This window comes from Phyllobates terribilis, unplaced genomic scaffold, assembly GCF_046119375.1.
Source record: "Phyllobates terribilis strain yellow unplaced genomic scaffold, ASM4611937v1 Scaffold_8__6_contigs__length_399053987, whole genome shotgun sequence".
Classification (NCBI taxonomy): Eukaryota; Metazoa; Chordata; class Amphibia; order Anura; family Dendrobatidae; genus Phyllobates; species Phyllobates terribilis.
In genome coordinates this window covers 95,069,645-95,088,539 of record NW_027362768.1, presented here as the reverse complement: position 1 = coordinate 95,088,539, position 18,895 = coordinate 95,069,645, and the positions used below count along the sequence as shown (strand labels likewise).

The following is an 18,895-nucleotide window of genomic DNA, read 5'->3' as shown; positions in this document are numbered from 1 at the left end:
CCGCCCCGCTGTACACTCAAACTGCGTATTAACATTAATTTTCATCATTACTGAGAAAAAATCCAGTTATGATTTTGGTGCACGAACAGTTATCGAACATAACCTCGAACAGCCGAATTTTTCTCAAATTGTTCGTGTTCGCCGACCGGCTCGAACACCGCCCAAAACAGCTCGAATTTGAGATTGGCGAACAGTTCGAGTAGAACAACGCTCATCTCTAGTCATGACTTCACGATGTTGCCAAGATCCTTGCATGCATCTAGCCATACCAGGCCTAGTGATGGCTGGAAGTTACAGCCTAGTGTTTAGATGCATTACACAGCAGTAAGAAAAAGTGCTGAGGACGGTTTTTTCCCACATTATGCATTTATTATGTTCTGTGGTCTCTCCAGACCCCAAAGCAAAATAAGTGATATTAAATTCAAGGAGAATAAATTCGCTGCAAAATGAATTTCTCTGTAAAATCCACACTATTTGGCAAATCTCAAATTCTCTTTCCCGCATTTGCAGTGGGGAGGTGCAATCTGTCAGCCTATCAGCAGCGCACACACGGAGCGAAGTGCTTTTTTTCACACAAGCAAGGGCATGTGTGATTGGCAGTGTATGTCACATGTCCTTGCCCTATAAGACCAAGCCATTTTCCCCGTCGCCACCATTTTCTCACTGCTGCAGCTGCGTGTTAGACGGCACCGCTGTTGCTGTGTGCACTATACCTTGTTAATTTCAAGCCAATTTTCGCACAAATATACAGATAGCTTGGGAGTAGGGAATAGTTGTGATTGCAGTCCTTTTAAGGACTAGGTTACAGCATTTCCTACGACTTTTATCAGGCAGGTCTGTGCTCTTAAATAGATAGATTGTGGGAGTAAAGACTAATTGTAATTGGAGTCCTTTTCAGGACTAGGTTACATCAGTTCCTATCAGTTTTTGCCAGGCAGGTCTGTGCCAGTGCTGTGCAAGTTTTTTTCACAGCATTTGGCTGAATCTAGCAAAGCTAATCCTTTTTGGCCTATTGCAGAGTGTGTTAGTCAGATAGGCTACTCCACTGTGTTGCAAGATATACCACCTGTGTATAGAATACCAATTTTTTTACTGCACCTAGTGAAGTAAAATCTTTTGGGCATAGCATCATTCTATTAGTCCATCTATACTGACCTCCATCAGGTTGCAAACTGAATATAATTTTTTTCTGCATCTAGCTCTGAAAAAATATTTGGGCTTCTAGCAGTGTGTGGGACTTGGTCTATTAGTCCATCTATACTGACCTCCATCAGGTTGCAAATTAAAAATAATTTTTTTCTTCATTTAGCTCTGAAAAAATATTTGGGCTTCTAGCAGTGTGTGGGACTTGTTCTATTAGTCCTTCTATACTGACCTCCAGCAGGTTGCAAATTGAATATAATTTTTTTCTGCATCTAGCTCTGAAAAAATATTTGGGCTTCTAGCGGTGTGTGGGACTTGGTCTATTAGTCCATCTATACTGACCTCCATCAGGTTGCAAATTAAAAATAATTTTTTTCTGCATCTAGCTCTGAAAAAATATTTGGGCTTCTAGCAGTGTGTGGGACTTGGTCTATTAGTCCATCTATACTGACCTCCATCAGGTTGCAAATTAAAAATAATTTTTTTCTGCATCTAGCTCTGAAAAAATATTTGGGCTTCTAGCGGTGTGTGGGACTTGGTCTATTAGTCCATCTATACTGACCTCCATCAGGTTGCAAATTAAAAATAATTTTTTTCTGCATCTAGCTCTGAAAAAATATTTGGGCTTCTAGCAGTGTGTGGGACTTGGTCTATTAGTCCATCTATACTGACCTCCATCAGGTTGCAAATTAAAAATAATTTTTTTCTTCATTTAGCTCTGAAAAAATATTTGGGCTTCTAGCAGTGTGTGGGACTTGTTCTATTAGTCCTTCTATACTGACGTCCAGCAGGTTGTAAATTGAATATAATTTTTTTCTGCATCTAGCTCTGAAAAAATATTTGGGCTTCTAGCGGTGTGTGGGACTTGGTCTATTAGTCCATCTATACTGACCTCCATCAGGTTGCAAATTAAAAATAATTTTTTTCTGCATCTAGCTCTGAAAAAATATTTGGGCTTCTAGCAGTGTGTGGGACTTGGTCTATTAGTCCATCTATACTGACCTCCATCAGGTTGCAAATTAAAAATAATTTTTTTCTGCATCTAGCTCTGAAAAAATATTTGGGCTTCTAGCAGTGTGTGGGACTTGTTCTATTAGTCCTTCTATACTGACCTCCATCAGGTTGCAAATTGAATATAATTTTTTTCTGCATCTAGCTCTGAAAAAATATTTGGGCTTCTAGCGGTGTGTGGGACTTGGTCTATTAGTCCATCTATACTGACCTCCATCAGGTTGCAAATTAAAAATAATTTTTTTCTGCATCTAGCTCTGAAAAAATATTTGGGCTTCTAGCAGTGTGTGGGACTTGGTCTATTAGTCCATCTATACTGACCTCCATCAGGTTGCAAATTGAATAAAAAAAATTTCTGCATCTAGCTCTGAAAAAATATTTGGGCTTCTAGCGGTGTGTGGGACTTGGTCTATTAGTCCATCTATACTGACCTCCATCAGGTTGCAAATTAAAAATAATTTTTTTCTGCATCTAACCCAGCCAATAGTTTTGGCCTAATACCACAGTTTGGCCACTCAGCTCTGCTCGGTTACCATCCATTGTTTTTTTGTGCAAACAACTCCAGAGTTGTGAATTAGTTAACCACCAAAATGAGTGGAAAAAGGCCTGCTGCTGGTGGAAAGGGGAATAGGCGTGTTGGGAAGGGGAAAAAAGGTTGTGTCCGTGGGGTAGGTGCAGAAGAAAGACCATCTTCCAGCCAAACTAAAATGTCTACTTCTTTTAGCGGACAATGTGATAAGATCCCTTTCTTACGGCCACGCCAATCGCTACAAATTCCAGATGAGGCACAAAAACAGCAGGTGCTTTAACGGATATCAAGTGCTCCTTTAAGTGGGCTCTCCTCCACATCAACTTCAACATCACAAATACTCCAGTCCTCAAAGGTGTCACCCAAATCGCACTTGCTTCCTCACAGCTCCCAAATCTCCAGCTGCCCGTCTGAGTATGAGGTAGAACAGATGGTTGAGTCTGCAGAGCTGTTTACTCATACTATAGCCTGGGAATCAGAGGTCGACTCCAGCGCTTCTGTGAATCCAGACGAGGAAATGATCTGCACTGATGCCCAGAATCATTATGAGTCGGATCCAGGACCAGACGCAGAAGGTTCTGACCATAATGTAGACCCTCATTCCCAAACTGTAACTCCTGTTGGTGGAGACAATGAGGAAGACGATGATAAGGCTCAAATACCTGATTGGAGCGACAACTTTAGTTTTTTGTCAGGGCAGGAACAGGTTGGCTCTGAGGACGACGGGTGTGATAACGCACAGGGTGATGATGATGAGGTCGGAGATCCCACTTACTGTCAACCCACAGTCAGCCAAGAGATGAGGTCAGCAGAGGAGGTGGAGGAAGATGCTAGTGACGACGAGGTCAGGTTGCACCTTCCTGGACAGAGACGTAGTACTGGAAGCACGTCAACAACTGCATCCTCAAACACAACTCTGCCTCTCACCACAAGTCGTGGTGGCTCTTCAGGTCGCATGGGTGCTAAGTCTTGCATAGCCTGGGCATTTTTTCAGATCGATAAAGATGACCCAACTCGTGTTATCTGTAACATTTGTCAGCAAAAGCTAAGTAGAGGCCAAAAAATACATAGTTTGAGTACTTCATGCATGAACCGGCACATGGACATGAAGCATAAGTTGCAGTGGGAAGCTCAGTGTGCTACAATGCGGTCTAGCCGGCCGGGCCAACCACCGTCTGCCATATCTTGTGCATCCGCGGCCTCTTCATCCTCTGTGACTGGGGGGACAGCAGTCACACCTGTTTTGGGGCGCAGACCTGCCACCTCTTTACCCGCAACAGCCAGCGTGATTGGCAGGTCATCATTTTCTTTGGAGGTGGTAACACCAGCTGGTCTTGAGCGCTGTCCGACATCGATAGCACCACCTTTGGATCAAGGCAACCTAACATGTCCGCCTGCATCTTCCTCACAGACCGGCAGTTTGCCGGGGACACCCTTATCAACCCCGTCTAAGCACAATAGCCAGCCCTCGGTCCCTCAGATGTGGACAAGTAAAAGACCATTTCCTCCTAGCCATGAGAAAGCTAAGAGGTTGAATTTCATCATCTGCAAGCTCTTGGCTACAGAAATGCTGCCTTTCCGCCTGGTGGACACAGAGGATTTTCGAGACCTTATGTCCGTCGCAGTGCCCCAGTACTAGATGCCCAGTCGGCACTACTTCTCAAAGAAAGGTGTGCCTGCGCTCCACCAGCATGTCGCACACAACATCACCGCTTCTTTGAGAAACTCTGTGTGTGACAGGGTGCATTTCACCACAGACACTTGGACGAGTAGGCATGGACAGGGGCGTTACATGTCGCTGACTGGGCACTGGGTAACTATGGTGACAGCAGGACAAGGGGCTGCTGTCCAAGTCTTGCCGTCCCCACGAGTTGTGCGTCAATCCTCTTTATGTCATTTTTCCTCCACTGCTTCTGCCTCCTCAACCTCCTCTCGGTCTTCCACCTGCACCCAAAGCCTGTCTGGTCATGCCACAAGCTTTCTAACTGCGCAGAAGGGATCCTGCACACCTCCTTACTATGCTGGCAGTAGGGCTCAACGTCATCAGGCGGTTTTTACATTGAAATGTCTGGGAAATGTGAGTCACACAGCTGAGGAGTTGTAGTCAGCTCTGGAGAACCAATTTCATGAATGGTTGTCTCCACTGGACCTGAAACCAGGGAAGGCCGTGTGCGACAATGCTGCAAACCTGGGTGCGGCCCTTCGCCGGGGCAATGTCACACACGTGCCTTGTATGGCTCACGTGTTGAACCTGGTTGTCCAGCAATTTTTAGCCCACTATCCCAGACTAGATGGCCTTCTGCAGAGGGCACGGTCGCTGTGTGCTCACTTCCGCCATTCGCATCCCGCAGCTCAGCGACTTACATCTCTACAGAAGTCGTTGGGCCTGCCACTTCACCGGCTAAAATGCGATGTGCCTACCCGGTGGAATTCAACTCTGCACATGTTGCAGCGACTGTGGCAGCACCGACAAGCCCTGGTGCAATACGTTCTGACGTATAGCCTGGGCCAACGAGATTCAGAGGTGGGGCAAATCACGCTGGAGGAGTGGTCTCAGATCAGGGACCTATGCACCCTTCTGCACAGTTTTGAAATAGCGACGAAGATGTTTAGTGCTGACGATGCCATTATCAGCATGACTATTCCGGTGATTTACATGCTGGAGCACATGTTAAACAGAATTCGGAGTCAGGTGGTGGCACAAGAGGAGGTGGAGGAAGTAGAGGAGGAGGAGTTGTATGCGGAAGGGCTAACATCTGCAAGGTCCAGACGGTCGGCAGCACCAGGGCGGCAGGCATGTGAGGGTGGGGGAGATGATTTTACCAGGGCGCATGGTAGCAGCCAAACTAGTGAGGAAGGTGCAGGAGCCCAGGAAGAAGTGGAGGACGAACTGATGGAAGACTCATCAGATGAGGGAGACCTTGATCACATTTCTGTTGTGCGAGGTTGGGGGGAGAGGACAGAGGAAGGAAGCATGATTGTTACCTCGCCACCAACACAACAGGGACTTGGTGCTCCTGGATGCGCAACACACATGAGTGCCTTCTTGCTGCACTACCTGCAACATGACCCTCGAATTGTGAGAATTAGAAATAATCCTGACTACTGGGTTGCCACACTGTTAGATCCCCGGTACAAAAGTAAATTTGCAGAAATTATTCCTGCCATAGAAAGGGATGCACGCATGCAGGAGTATCAGCAGAGACTGTTGCAGAATCTTACATATGCTTTTCCACAAAATACCAGTGGTGCACGTAGTGAATCTCACAGTTCCAACTTGCCAACCGTGGTCTGTATGGAATTGTTCAATAAAGGGCCCAAAATTAAGATAACATAGATGGGAGAGGTCTCTATGAATAGGAATTCCTAAGTATTTGATACCCTGTGAGGGCCAGGCAAAGGGAAAGTTGGACTGGATGGAATCCTATATGGATTTAGGGAGGGAGACATCGAGGGCCTCAGACTTCGCTGCATTGATTTTAAAATTTTACCATGTAACAAAGTGATCTATTTCAGCCATAACAGCAGGGATGGATATATGTGATTGAGTGATATATACTAGGACATCATCAGCAAATAGAGAGCACTTGTACTCGGTGCCTCCCACCTCAATCCACCTAATATTGGGGTTATGGCGAATTGATGAGAGCAGGTGCTCCGTCACTAGGATGTATAAGAGAGGGGACAGAGGACATCCCTGCCTTGTCCCATTGGTGATTGTGTAAGGTGATGAAAATGTTCTGACGCACCCCCTGGGCCTTGGGACACCCGGAGCCGGACCCTTTTTGGTGGATGCTGGTGGTTGTAGTCTTCGTGGCGGTGATCCGGTTCCGTGGCTCAGGGCGGTCAAACCAGTGGCGGAACTATTTATGTGGTTTTGATGTTTAAATGTCCGACTACGCCACCCGTGGATTGCGGTCAGAGTGAACCGCCGCTACAGGGCAGACCGCTAAGGCTGGTGTTGTGGGTGCAGCAGAGCGTAGCATAACTCCCCACGGGAGGAGTATAGCCTCAGGGCAGTGTATGCGGAGGATGGGGGTGATGGTGCAGGGCAGCAGCAGTAACGACATGGAGTCAGTGATGCAGTTCAGGGCCTTTACTCACAGTTCTTATTATCCAGACCAGGTCTGCAGGTAACGGCTGCCCACGTCGTACTGTGCTCACCAGGTGAGGGGCTCAGACAACTCCCAGATAACTTTGGAGCGCTTCACAGGACCCCCTTTGTGTGTCCTTTGTCTGGCCTTTCTTACCAACACTTCTGTCCGGCTGCCTCGGGCCTCCTCTTGGTAAACTTGGCGCCAGTTTCCCTGACCCTATGTGGTGCCTTCCTAGCGGGTGGAGCAAGGGGCTGCGCCACATAAAATGTCAGAGCCTCCGGTTTCTAGCTGAAGGTCGTTTCCTGCCTCCACTAGTTCGGGGACCGGTCTCCCCCTTTGGCCTGACCCCTCCACGCAGGTGGATTCGGGCGTGCGGTGGCGACTCGCCCATCCGCACCCCTGGGATCCCTTCATTCCTCGTTCCTGGAGCCTTCTCCGCTCCTCTTCCTTCCTTCTCCCTCTTGCAGGCCTGGGCCTCTGTTACTAGGCCCGCCTCCGGAGCAGAGCTCATGCAGAGCCCCTGCTCCCTGCCACTTCTGCTCAGACTTCTCTGCACTGAACTAAGATGGTGCCCACCTTTTATACTCCCTTCTCAATGCACCCAGGAACTGCTTCCTCCCTGCTCCTGCACTGCAGGGTTCCCCTTCCTCAGTGTTCCCTCCCCCCACTCCAGCCAGGGACAGGGACTGTCGTGCCCATCTCAGGGGCATATTGGTCGCCCTGCCCCACGGCAATGTGGTGTAATGCATGCAGGTGTCGGGTCCTGATCCACACTCCATCCTTATCTGAGAGTGAGATATCACACCTCTGGGTGAGGTGCAATACGTCTGTAGCAACCGAGCCCTCGGTGCTACAGTTCCATTTATCTTCAGCCTAGGTGACGTATTGTGATACAGGGCCGTGATTTTGGCTATAAAAGGGTCCCCTAGACCCCTACCCCAAGCTTTTTAAGAGAATCATATATGGCGTGCCAGGAGACTCTATGGAATGCTTTCTCAGCATCCAACGAGAGTATCTACTTACAAATTTTTAACTGCATCTAGCCCAGGAAATACTTTGTGCCTAGTAGCAGTGTCTGCTAGTCAGCGGATTATCCCGGCTGTTAAGCAAGCTACACCACCTGTAGTTTGGACACTTAATTTTTTCAAAGGAAATGCTTCGGGACCACGGGATACTTAGTGAAGAGCATCAGGAGGCACCCCAAGGCATAGGGGCTGGGACTGGCACTAGGATGCCTTGCGGTGGACAGCCGAGCTCGATCCTTATAAAAGCTTTTTAACTGCAGCAGCTTTAGTGGACGCTACTGGAGCTGGAATTACGCGGCTGCTGGCATGAGACTTGCCCTCCAATAGATCCTTGTAAATGGATTTAAAGTGTATTCATTCAAATTAGAGGGACAATTTAAATTAAAAAGCTTAGAGCTGCCTCCACCACAGGGGGGCTCTCTCGACCCACCAGCGGACAGGCACCAGTATTGGGAGAGGGGGGCTGGCCGTCAGGGTTCACCGCGGCTCTGGCACAAACCCGGCGACACGGAGGTGGCACGGGCAGGAGCGGACTGGCCGTCTCGGCTTCTCACTTTTTGGATTTTAGAAGGGCATGACATGCCTATATCTGTGTCTCCCCCTCCTTTTACTCCTCCACCTCTTTTCTTTTCGCATGACTATATGTACTTGTCACTTTTCCATGTGTTAGTTGTGTCTTCTGAGCAGTTTGTCAGCTTTTGGACACCTTTGAAGGTGTTTTCTATGTATTTCTATGTGTTTTTGTTTGCCTGCCATTGGTTTTAACGGTGTTCGAAGGTGTTCGACGAACAGTTCGACGAACAGTTCGGCGAACACACGGGTGTTCGACGAACCGAACCGAACTCGAACACTACGGGGGTGGCTCAACACTAATGTTTAGCAATTAGAGATGAGTAAATAAATTTGAATGGAACTGAATTCTACTCAAACTTTTACAAAAATCCACATTTGCAAAAATGCTGATTTTTTGTAATTTTCTTCTGTGCAAATTCAGCAAAATGGAAGTCACTGGCCTAAAAGGCATAAAAGGCCATCAAAATAAAGAAAAATAATCCTTATACTCATGTTACCACTCACCTCTCCCATCCCTCCACATCACCTGTTCAGCCCTGACCGCATGTTCAGATTGGCTTTCGCTGAAATCCTCAGGCCTCTCACACTGGACATCTGGCTTTGATGAAGGCCTGGAAGGGTTCTGTGCAAGCGCATGAAATTTATGGAGTCATTACACATGCTCAGAACTCTCCCGGGGCCACATCAAAGCTGGAAGTCCCGGTCTAGCTTGAGAGGTGACTATCTGAAGACGTGGTGAGGAGTGGATGGGTGACTGTGAGGATCGGAGAGGTGAGCGGTGAGGAGAATATAAGTATTTTTTTTTTTTTTTTTTAACATCAGATTAAGCTTAATTTGAATCTTTGGTTGTAATTCAAGTGGAAGAACTCTTATGGGTGGTAGTCTTCTGGCTGATAGAACATGAACTCGCCTAGAAGCCTGAGAAAAACATAGTACATTCCTCTGTGTTTTATGGTTTTATGTATCATAACTAGTGTTGAGCGATACCTTCCGATATCAGGAAATATCGGATCGGATTGGATCGGACTGATACCCAAAAAATATTGGATATCGCTGATTCCGATACCGGAAACCAATGCAAGTCAATGGGACACAAATATCGAAATGAAAATAAACCCTTTCTTTCCTTGTAGATTAATTCTACATGAAGGAAAACAACTAAGAATAATGTAGAATGTATTACATGAAAAGCCGGCAATTCAGCAGCGGCATACACCGATACCCAACAATTTAGAACAGAAAGAATAGAGCATCACACATAGATTAGATAGAAACATGTCAGTCACATATATAAGAAGTACAGTGACAGTACTCTACTAGTACTAGTCTCTAGTACTCTCTACTAGAGACTAAAATTACGGGGAACCCCACGCCAATTTTTTTTTTAATAAATCCTTTATTTTAACACTAAATGACAAGTACAGTAATCAACACTGTCACTGTACTTATTATATATGTGACTGACCTGTTTCTATCTATCTAATCTATGTGTGATGCTCTATTCTTTCTATTCTAAATTGTCGGGTACCAGTGTATGCCGCTGATGAATTGCTGGCCGGCTTTTTAAAAGAGACGGTGCATGAAAACACTATTTTTTTAAATAAATCCTTTAACCCTAAATGACAAGTACAGTAAGCTGAGCGCTGTCATCCAGCTTGTCATCCTTCAGAGACACTGCAGAGCGCAGGCATTATGGGAACTTCCGATTCCCGTATTCGATATTCTAAAAGTATCGGAACTCAGTATCGGAACTCCGATACCGCGAATTTCGGTCGATACCCGATATTTCAGTATCGGAATGCTCAACACTAATCACAACATAATGAAAATATATCAGGTCCTTAGGAGGTTCTAAAATTAGGTAAATACAAACTCAGATGAACAACTATAACAAATGACAAATTACACTGTGTCATTATTTGTTTAAGAGAAACTAGGCCAAATACATAAGCAGTGCGTGAAAAACTAATTTAATTGTAACTGCTTCCATAGAAATTAAGAGGATATGTAGCAGCTAGGTACTGGTAATCAAAAGTCCTTGATTAATTGTTCACCAGCAAGTATCACCAACTAATTCAAATCACAAGTTTAGGCAGTCTGCTGGTCTGGAGCATTCAGGTGTGTGTTAACATAGCACCAAGAAGAATAGACATCAGCAATGCTTTTAGAGACGCAATTATTGTTGTACCTCAGTCTGGGAAGGGTTATACGATTATTACCAAATAATTTGGAGTTCATCATTATACAGTTGGAAAGATTTTTCACAAGTGGAAAATATTAAAGACAGTTGAAAATTTTCCTAGTCACAGGTAATAATTCACCTCAAGCCAAGATCAGATTGTGCAATGCTCAGACAAAATGTAAAAAACCAAAGAGCTATACCACAGTCTCAAAAGGCCTCAGTTAGCATGTTAAATGTTAAAGTTCATGACTGTACAATTCCAAAATGACTGAATAAGAATGGCTTGAATGGAAGGGTTATCAGGAAAAAGCCTTTTCTTTCTAAAAAGAACATGGCAGAACACCTAAAGTTTGCAAAGTTGCATCTAAACCAACCAAAAGATTTCTAGAACAATATTATAAAGAGGAATGCGACCAAAGTGAATCAGTTTGGCCATAATAGTCTGCATCAGGTTTGGCAAAAGCCAAATACAGCCAGTCAATACCGATTCCTCATAAAATCTGTCATCCTCATATTGAGGATCGATGCATGGCTTCATCATAAATTGAAGGAAAAAGAGCTCACACTCTAAAACCCTCCACATGATCCCAATGCAGCTGGGACCCACCTGCTGTGAACAGTTAATTAATGTGGGTTATCTGATACATTGCAGGCGCGAAGTCCACTCACAGCTTGCAGAGCGACAGATTTATGTCCAGTAGACTTATCACCCTTGCCCCTCTATATTCAGAGAACTGCAAGCAGACTGCTTTGAGCCTGGACTCCAGTTATGAATATTAGGGCTTTTGTGAACAGAATAGGTCCTACAGTATTGGGAGACATATTTTCGGCGTCATGACGAAGTGACAAATGTAACTCATTTAAGAAAAATTAGAAAAGCTGAAAAAGAAAAGAATCCAGTGTGTTGAAATGGCCTGGCCAATGTCCAGACCTCAACCGAATTTACACTGTGCAATTTGTCATATGCTGTTCACCTGAGGTTGAATTTACCTAATTTTAACACCTTCTAAGAGTCAATTTTTTTTTATTGCATCCTAATACGTATAACCATATACTTCAAAGTGGATATACTTAGTTTTACAGTTGGCATTTATGTAGGATGGAAGGTGCATATAAAAGGTTGGTTCTCAGCTCTCCTGTAGTATGACAGATTATATCAACAAGTATTTGGGAACAATTAATATTTTGCCTTACCATTTTCTTCATATGCAGGTATATAAAAAGCCCGATTTGTAGGGACTATTGCTTGACTGCTGTTTCTACTCTCAACCCGAACTTTTAAGCTGTATCTTCCACTTACGGTGAAAGATGTAAAGTACCTTGAATAGATTCCATCATCCTTAACATTGTCAGCACCTGTTAGAACAAGTAATAATAATCATCAGGATGAAGTCAAGTTTTAGGGTACGTTCACACGAGATGAAAATGCTGCAAATTTTCTGCTATGAAAAATATGTAGTGAAATCTACAATGGCAAAATTCACAGTAAATTATGCAATTTTTGTTGAAGATTTTGTTTCAGGAATGCTGTAAATTTGTAGCATTGTAAAGCATGAAATATGCAAAAAAAAATTCTAATATTAGCATTATTATGCCTCACTAACAGTTTGGGTCATTTTGAATAATGGAATTTTGTAGTTGTAGTTCTCAATCAAAAATACAATATACACAGTATATTATAGTTTAAAGTGATATATAGTATATAATATAGATGTGTGTATTTATTTTTGTAAGTTGCTTGATATTACAGAGAAAAAGAAACATGTTATGTTAGTAAGAGAAAACAAAGTTCTCCCCCCTAATAATATTGTACATGGGCAGTAGAATGATTTCAGCTATTGTGCTGACCAGCAAACTAAAATGAGAGCACAAACAATGGCTTCTCCTTAGGCTAGGGTCACGCGATCGATTTTCTCTAATCTGAGAAAATCGGTCCGATTATCACTGGTGAATACAATTTTCATTGAGTTAAATCTGACACTTGTTTTTGACTAACTTATGGCTTCTGAATCCAAAAGAGACCCCAGTTTTTCTCTTCCTTTTGTCTCTAAAACCATACAAAAGGTATATACAATGGAAAATAATGCAAAAAATCACCTGAATGTAATGTTCATTTAAAACTATTTTGTTCATAGGAAGGATATATTTTTAATGTAAGTCAAATTGTGTGCAAGTAGTAAAGTTAGGTAGCAGTTAAGGTAAAAGTGTACACTTTTCCTGGAGTCTTCAATCTGTGGACAATCTCACCTGATGCTCCAATAGTCAGCTATCATTGTAAACATTCCATCTACTCTGATACCATCCCTCCATGACCTTCAAATCTTTGTGGAATCGTTCACCTTGCTCATCACTCACTGCACCAAGGTTTTCAGGGAAGTTAGCAAGATGGCTATGCAGAAAATGCACCTGGATGCTCATATTTCAAACAAGTATTTTGTAGCTCTCCAAGAGTTTCTGGACAATTTGGTGTAATTGTTTGCTCATATATTTTCAAGAAAGTCCTTGATTAGGTCTCTGAATGATAACCAACCATTCTTTTGAAGTTCTGACATTGTCCTGATGAAATGTTCATCTTTGATAACCTGCCGAATCTGTGGACCATCAAACACACCGGTCAGCTTTCATTTTTTAAAATGACAGGCCAGGACATGCCAAAATGAGCTACTTTAAACAATCTCCTTCAGCTGGTAAAGTTGACTGAATTGCTTCAGAAGACCCAGTTTCATATGCAGAGGTGGGAATATAATTTTCTTTCTGTCAATAAGTGGTTCATGTACAAAGTTTGGATTACAAGGTTTGAGGTCAGATCTTGGAGGCCAATTTCTCTCCATCCAGGGCTTCTCACGTGCACTGCTGTCCCACATACACAGAAAATAAGGATACTTTGTGTATTTGCGTTGCTGACCAAGAAGTAAGAATACCATTTTAAGGTAAAACATTTGATCCAATTGTGTATGTGATATTGCAACAACTCAGTGACTCTCTTTATGTCTCTGTATTCTTCACAAAGAGAAACTGAATAGTCAATTGGGATTGCACCAAATAAATTACCATTATGGAGGAGGACACACTTTAACCTCCACTTTGAGCTATCGATGAACAGTCACCATTCATTTAAATTCTAGATCGGAATTCCCAAATCCTCAATGAAACTATTGTGGTAAGACGACTATGGAACAAGTGCTTATGGAGCTCCTCCATGCTGCCGGACATCTCTCTGTGGCAGGTACACGTGTTCCTGGAATCTTGCACGCACTCTCGCACCAACTGTGGAAAGGCAACTCACTCGGCTGTTCTCAGAAGTAGACTCAGGACACGGTTTCCTCTGCAGGTTTATTGTATGGCATAAAACTCTGCAGATTCAGCAAAATAAACATGGCCTTCCTGGCATAACGGCAAAACAAAAGATAAATGAAAGCAGAGTCCATAGGAGTGTGGGGTTCCCCCCACACAGGTTGTAGCACAGCCTTCAGCTCCTCTTGAGCTATGGCTTTTCAGTCTGTGACCTTGCCTCTACTAACAAACAACACCAGAAAAAAAATAGGGACTGAGCATTTAACCTAGCTCAGCCATACCCTGAGGGGAGATAGGGTGAATGACTTCCCACCCGATCTCTATGCCATTCATACAAAAACACTCCCTTTGCAATGGTGATTACACTCCCAACTAGTGTTGAGCCACCCCCGTAGTGTTCGAGTTCGGTTCGGTTCGTCGAACACCCGTGTGTTCGCCGAACTGTTCGTCGAACACCTTCGAACACCGTTAAAACCTATGGCAGGCAAACAAAAACACATAGAAACACATAGAAAACACCTTCAAAGGTGTCCAAGAGCTGACAAACTGCTCAGAAGACACAACTAACACATGGAAAAGTGACAAGTACATATAGTCATGCGAAAAGAAAAGAGGTGAAGGAGTAAAAGGAGGGGGAGACACAGATATAGGCATGTCATGCCCTTCTAAAATCCAAAAAGTGAGAAGCCGACACGTTCAGTCCGCTCCTGCCCGTGCCACCTCCGTGTCGCCGGGTTTGTGCCAGAGCCGCGGTGAACCCTGACGGCCAGCCCCCCTCTCCCAATACTGGTGCCTGTCCGCTGGTGGGTCGAGCGAGCCCCCCTGTGGTGGAGGCAGCTCTAAGCTTTTAATTTAAATTGTCTCTCTAATTTGAATGAATACACTTTAAATCCATTTACAAGGATCTATTGGAGGGCAAGTCTCATGCCAGCAGCCGCGTAATTCCAGCTCCAGTAGCGTCCACTAAAGCTGCTGCAGTTAAAAAGCTTTTATAAGGATCGAGCTCGGCTGTCCACCGCAAGGCATCCTACTGCCAGTCCCAGCCCCTATGCCTTGGGGTGCCTCCTGATGCTCTTCACTGAGTATCCCGTGGTCCCGAAGCATTTCCTTTGAAAAAATTAAGTGTCCAAACTACAGGTGGTGTAGCTTGCTTAACAGCCGGGATAATCCGCTGACTAGCAGACACTGCTACTAGGCACAAACTATTTCCTGGGCTAGATGCCGTTAAAAATTTGTAATTAGATACTCTCGTTGGATGCTGAGAAAGCATTCCATAGAGTCTCCTGGCACGCCATATATGATTCTCTTAAAAAGCTAGGGGTAAAATCACGGCCCTGTATCACAATACGTCACCTAGGCTGAAGATAAATGGAACTGTAGCACCCTGAGGGCTCGGTTGCTACAGAGGTATTGCACCTCACCCAGAGGTGTGATATCTCACTCTCAGATAAGGATGGAGTGTGGATCAGGACCCGACACCTGCATGCATTACACCACATTGCCGTGGGGCAGGGCGACCAATATGCCTCTGAGATGGGCACGACAGTCCCTGTCCCTGGCTGGAGTGGGGGGAGGGAACACTGAGGAAGAGGAACCCTGTAGTGCAGGAGCAGGGAGGAAGCAGTTCCTGGGTGCATTGAGAAGGGAGTATAAAAGGTGGGCACCATCTTAGTTCAGTGCAGAGAAGTCTGAGCAGAAGTGGCAGGGAGCAGGGGCTCTGCATGAGCTCTGCTCCGGAGGTGGGCCTAGTAACAGAGGCCCAGGTCTGGAAGAGGGAGAAGGAAGGAAGAGGAGCGGAGAGGGCTCCAGGAACGAGGAATGAAGGGATCCCAGGGGTGCGGACGGGCGAGTCACCACCGCACGCCCGAATCCACCTGCATGGAGGGGTCAGGCCAAAGGGGGAGACCGGTCCCCGAAACTAGTGGAGGCAGGAAACGACCCTCAGCTAGAAACCGGAGGCTGTGACATTTTATGTGGTGCAGCCCCTCGCTACACCCGCTAGGAAGGCACCACATAGGGTCAGGGAAACTGGCGCCAAGTTTACCAAGAGGAGGCCCGAGGCAGCCGGACAGAAGGGTTGGTAAGAAAGGCCAGACAAAGGACACACAAAAGGGTTCCTGTGAAGCGCTCCAAAGTTATCTGGGAGTTGTCTGAGCCCCTCACCTGGTGAGCACAGTACGACGTGGGCAGCCGTTACCTGCAGACGTGGTCTGGATAATAAGAACTGTGAGTAAAGGCCCTGGACTGCATCACTGACTCCGTGTCGTTACTGCTGCTGCCCTGCACCATCACCCCCATCCTCCGCATACACTGCACTGAGGCTATACTCCTCCCGTGGGGAGTTATGCTACGCTCTGCTGCACCCACAACACCAGCCTCAGCGGTCTGCCCTGCAGCGGCGGTTCACTCTGACCGCAATCCACGGGTGGCGTAGTCGGACATTTAAACATCAAAATCACATAAATAGTTCCGCCACTGGTTTGACCACCCTGAGCCACGGAACCGGGTCGCCGCCACGAAGACTACAACCACCAGCATCCACCAAAAAGGGTCCGGCTCCGGTTGTCCCAAGGCCCAGGGGGTGCATCAGAACATTTTCATCACCTTTCACAATCACCAATGGGACAAGGCAGGGATGTCCTCTGTCCCCTCTCTTATACATTCTAGTGACGGAGCACCTGCTCTCATCAATTCGCCATAACCCCAATATTAGGTGGATTGAGGTGGGAGGCACCGAGTACAAGTGCTCTCTATTTGCTGATAATGTCCTAGTATATATCACTCAATCACATATATCCATCCATGCTGTTATGGCTGAAATAGATCACTTTGTTACATGGTCAAATTTTAAAATCAATGCAGCAAAGTCTGAGGCCCTCAATGTCTCCCTCCCCAAATCCATATAGGATTCTATCCAGTCCAACTTTCCCTTTGCCTGGCCCTCACAGGGTATCAAATACTTAGGAATTCCTATTCATAGAGACCTCTCCCATCTATGTTATCTTAATTTTGGGCCCTTTATTGAACAACTCCATACAGACCACGGTTGGCAAGTTAGAACTGTAAGATTCACTACGTGAACCACTGGTGTTTTGTGGAAAAGCACATGTACACTGTGTTCCAAATTATTATGCAAAAAGTGTTTAGGAGTGATAAGGGAAGAATTTGTTTGTTTGTCAGTTAAACTCATTGATGGTGATCTGTGTCAGGGCTCTTTATATCACTGTAAGCAATTGCAGACACCTGTGCTAATTAGTTTGGCAGGTGTGTCCAATGAAAGGCAAGACTACTTAAGAAGGCTGTCTCACATTATTAAGCAGCCTACATTTTCTGCCAAAATGGGAAAGAAAAAGGATGTGTCGGCTGCTGAGAAGCAACAAATTGTGGAGTGTTTAGGTCAAGGCATGACTACAATCAACATTGTGCGATGATCAGGATGAAGTGTCTTGGCAATCAAGAAGTATGTAGCTGATTCACAGTACACACGTGTGCGTGCTGATAAGGGCAAATTGAGGACTCTTTCCTACAGGCAATTACGTCAGGTTAAAAGAGCAGCGGCAAAAAAGCCTTGTCATAGCAGCAGACAAGTTTTTGAAGCTGCTGGTGCCTCCAACGTCCCCCGAACAACAAGATGCAGGGTCCTTCAGAGGTTTGCAGCTGTGCATACGCCATCCTGTCGACCTCCTCTATCCACTTCACACAAGCAGAAACGGCTCCAGTGGGCCAAACATTACATGAAGACTGATTTCAAAACTGTTTTGTTTACGGATGAGTGCCGTGCAGCGCTCGATGGTCCAGATGGATGGAGTGGAGGATGGCTGGTTGATGGACACCCCACGCAAACACGGCTACAGCGCCAACAAGGAGGAGGTGGAGTAATGTTTTGGGCTGGAATCATGGGGAGAGAGATTGTCGGCCCCTTTAGGATCCCTGAAGGCGCTAAAGATGAACTCCATAATGTATGTGGATTTTCTCAAACAGCACTTCCTGCCATGGTTCAAGAAGAAGAACCATGTATTTCACAGCAAGATCATTTTTTTGCATGATAATGCACCATCTCATGCTGCACATAAAACATCTGCATCTCTGGCTGATATGGGCATAAAAGGGGACAAACTTATGGTGTGACCCCCATGCTCCCCTGACCTCTACCCCATTCAGAACCTCTGGAGCATCATCAAAAGGAGTGTCTATGATGGCGGGAGGCAGTTCACATCTAAGCAACAGCTCTGGGAGGGTATTCTGTCCTCATGCAAAACAATTGAAGCAGAAACCATCCAAAACCTGACAAATTCAATGGACGAGAGAGTTCAGAAGCTCCTTTCGAACAAGGGGTCCTATGTGAAAATGTAACATCACCTAGAATAAAGTTTTGAGTTGAAAACTGTTTGATTTCAGTTTCTAATAACCTGCTAATGCTTATAATTTCAAAAATGACCATTTTTTTGGTCTTTATTAAAATGAAAAGGGGATCTAAGAGTGTGGCAACCCAGTAGTCATGATTTACTTCGAATTCTGACAATATGAGGGTCATGTTGCAAGTAGTGCAGCAAGAAGGCACTTATGTGTCTTGCGCATCTCGGAGCCCCAAAATTATTTTCCGGGCTAGATGCAGCTAAAAATTATTATTAATTTTAAATCTGGTGGAGCTTAGTATAGATGGCCTAATAGGATCAGTGCTGCACACTGCTATAAAGCCCAAATTATTTTCCAGTCAAGATACAGATAAACATGATTAGTAATTTTAAATCTGGTGGAGCTTATTATAGATGGCCTAATAGAATCAGTGCTGCACACTGCTACAAAGCCCAAATTATTTTCCAGCCAAGATACAGATAAACATGATTAGTAATTTGAAAGCTTAAAACGGTTGGTAGTGTGATTTTAACCAATCATCAAGCTTTTACTCTCCCCAGGATGACACAGGGGTAGAAAAGTCATTTCGGATCCATGATTTGTTCATCTTTATGAACGTGAGTCTGTCTACATTATCAGTGGAGAGCCGCGTACGCTTATCTGTCAGCACACCACCAGCAGCGCT

At 45.0% G+C, this 18,895-nt stretch overlaps 1 pseudogene; it reads right to left on the bottom strand.

Moving 5' to 3' along the window:
• LOC141157692 (calcium-activated chloride channel regulator 1-like) overlaps positions 1-18,895 on the bottom strand; it is a 310,073-nt pseudogene that overhangs the window by 13,698 nt on the left and 277,480 nt on the right.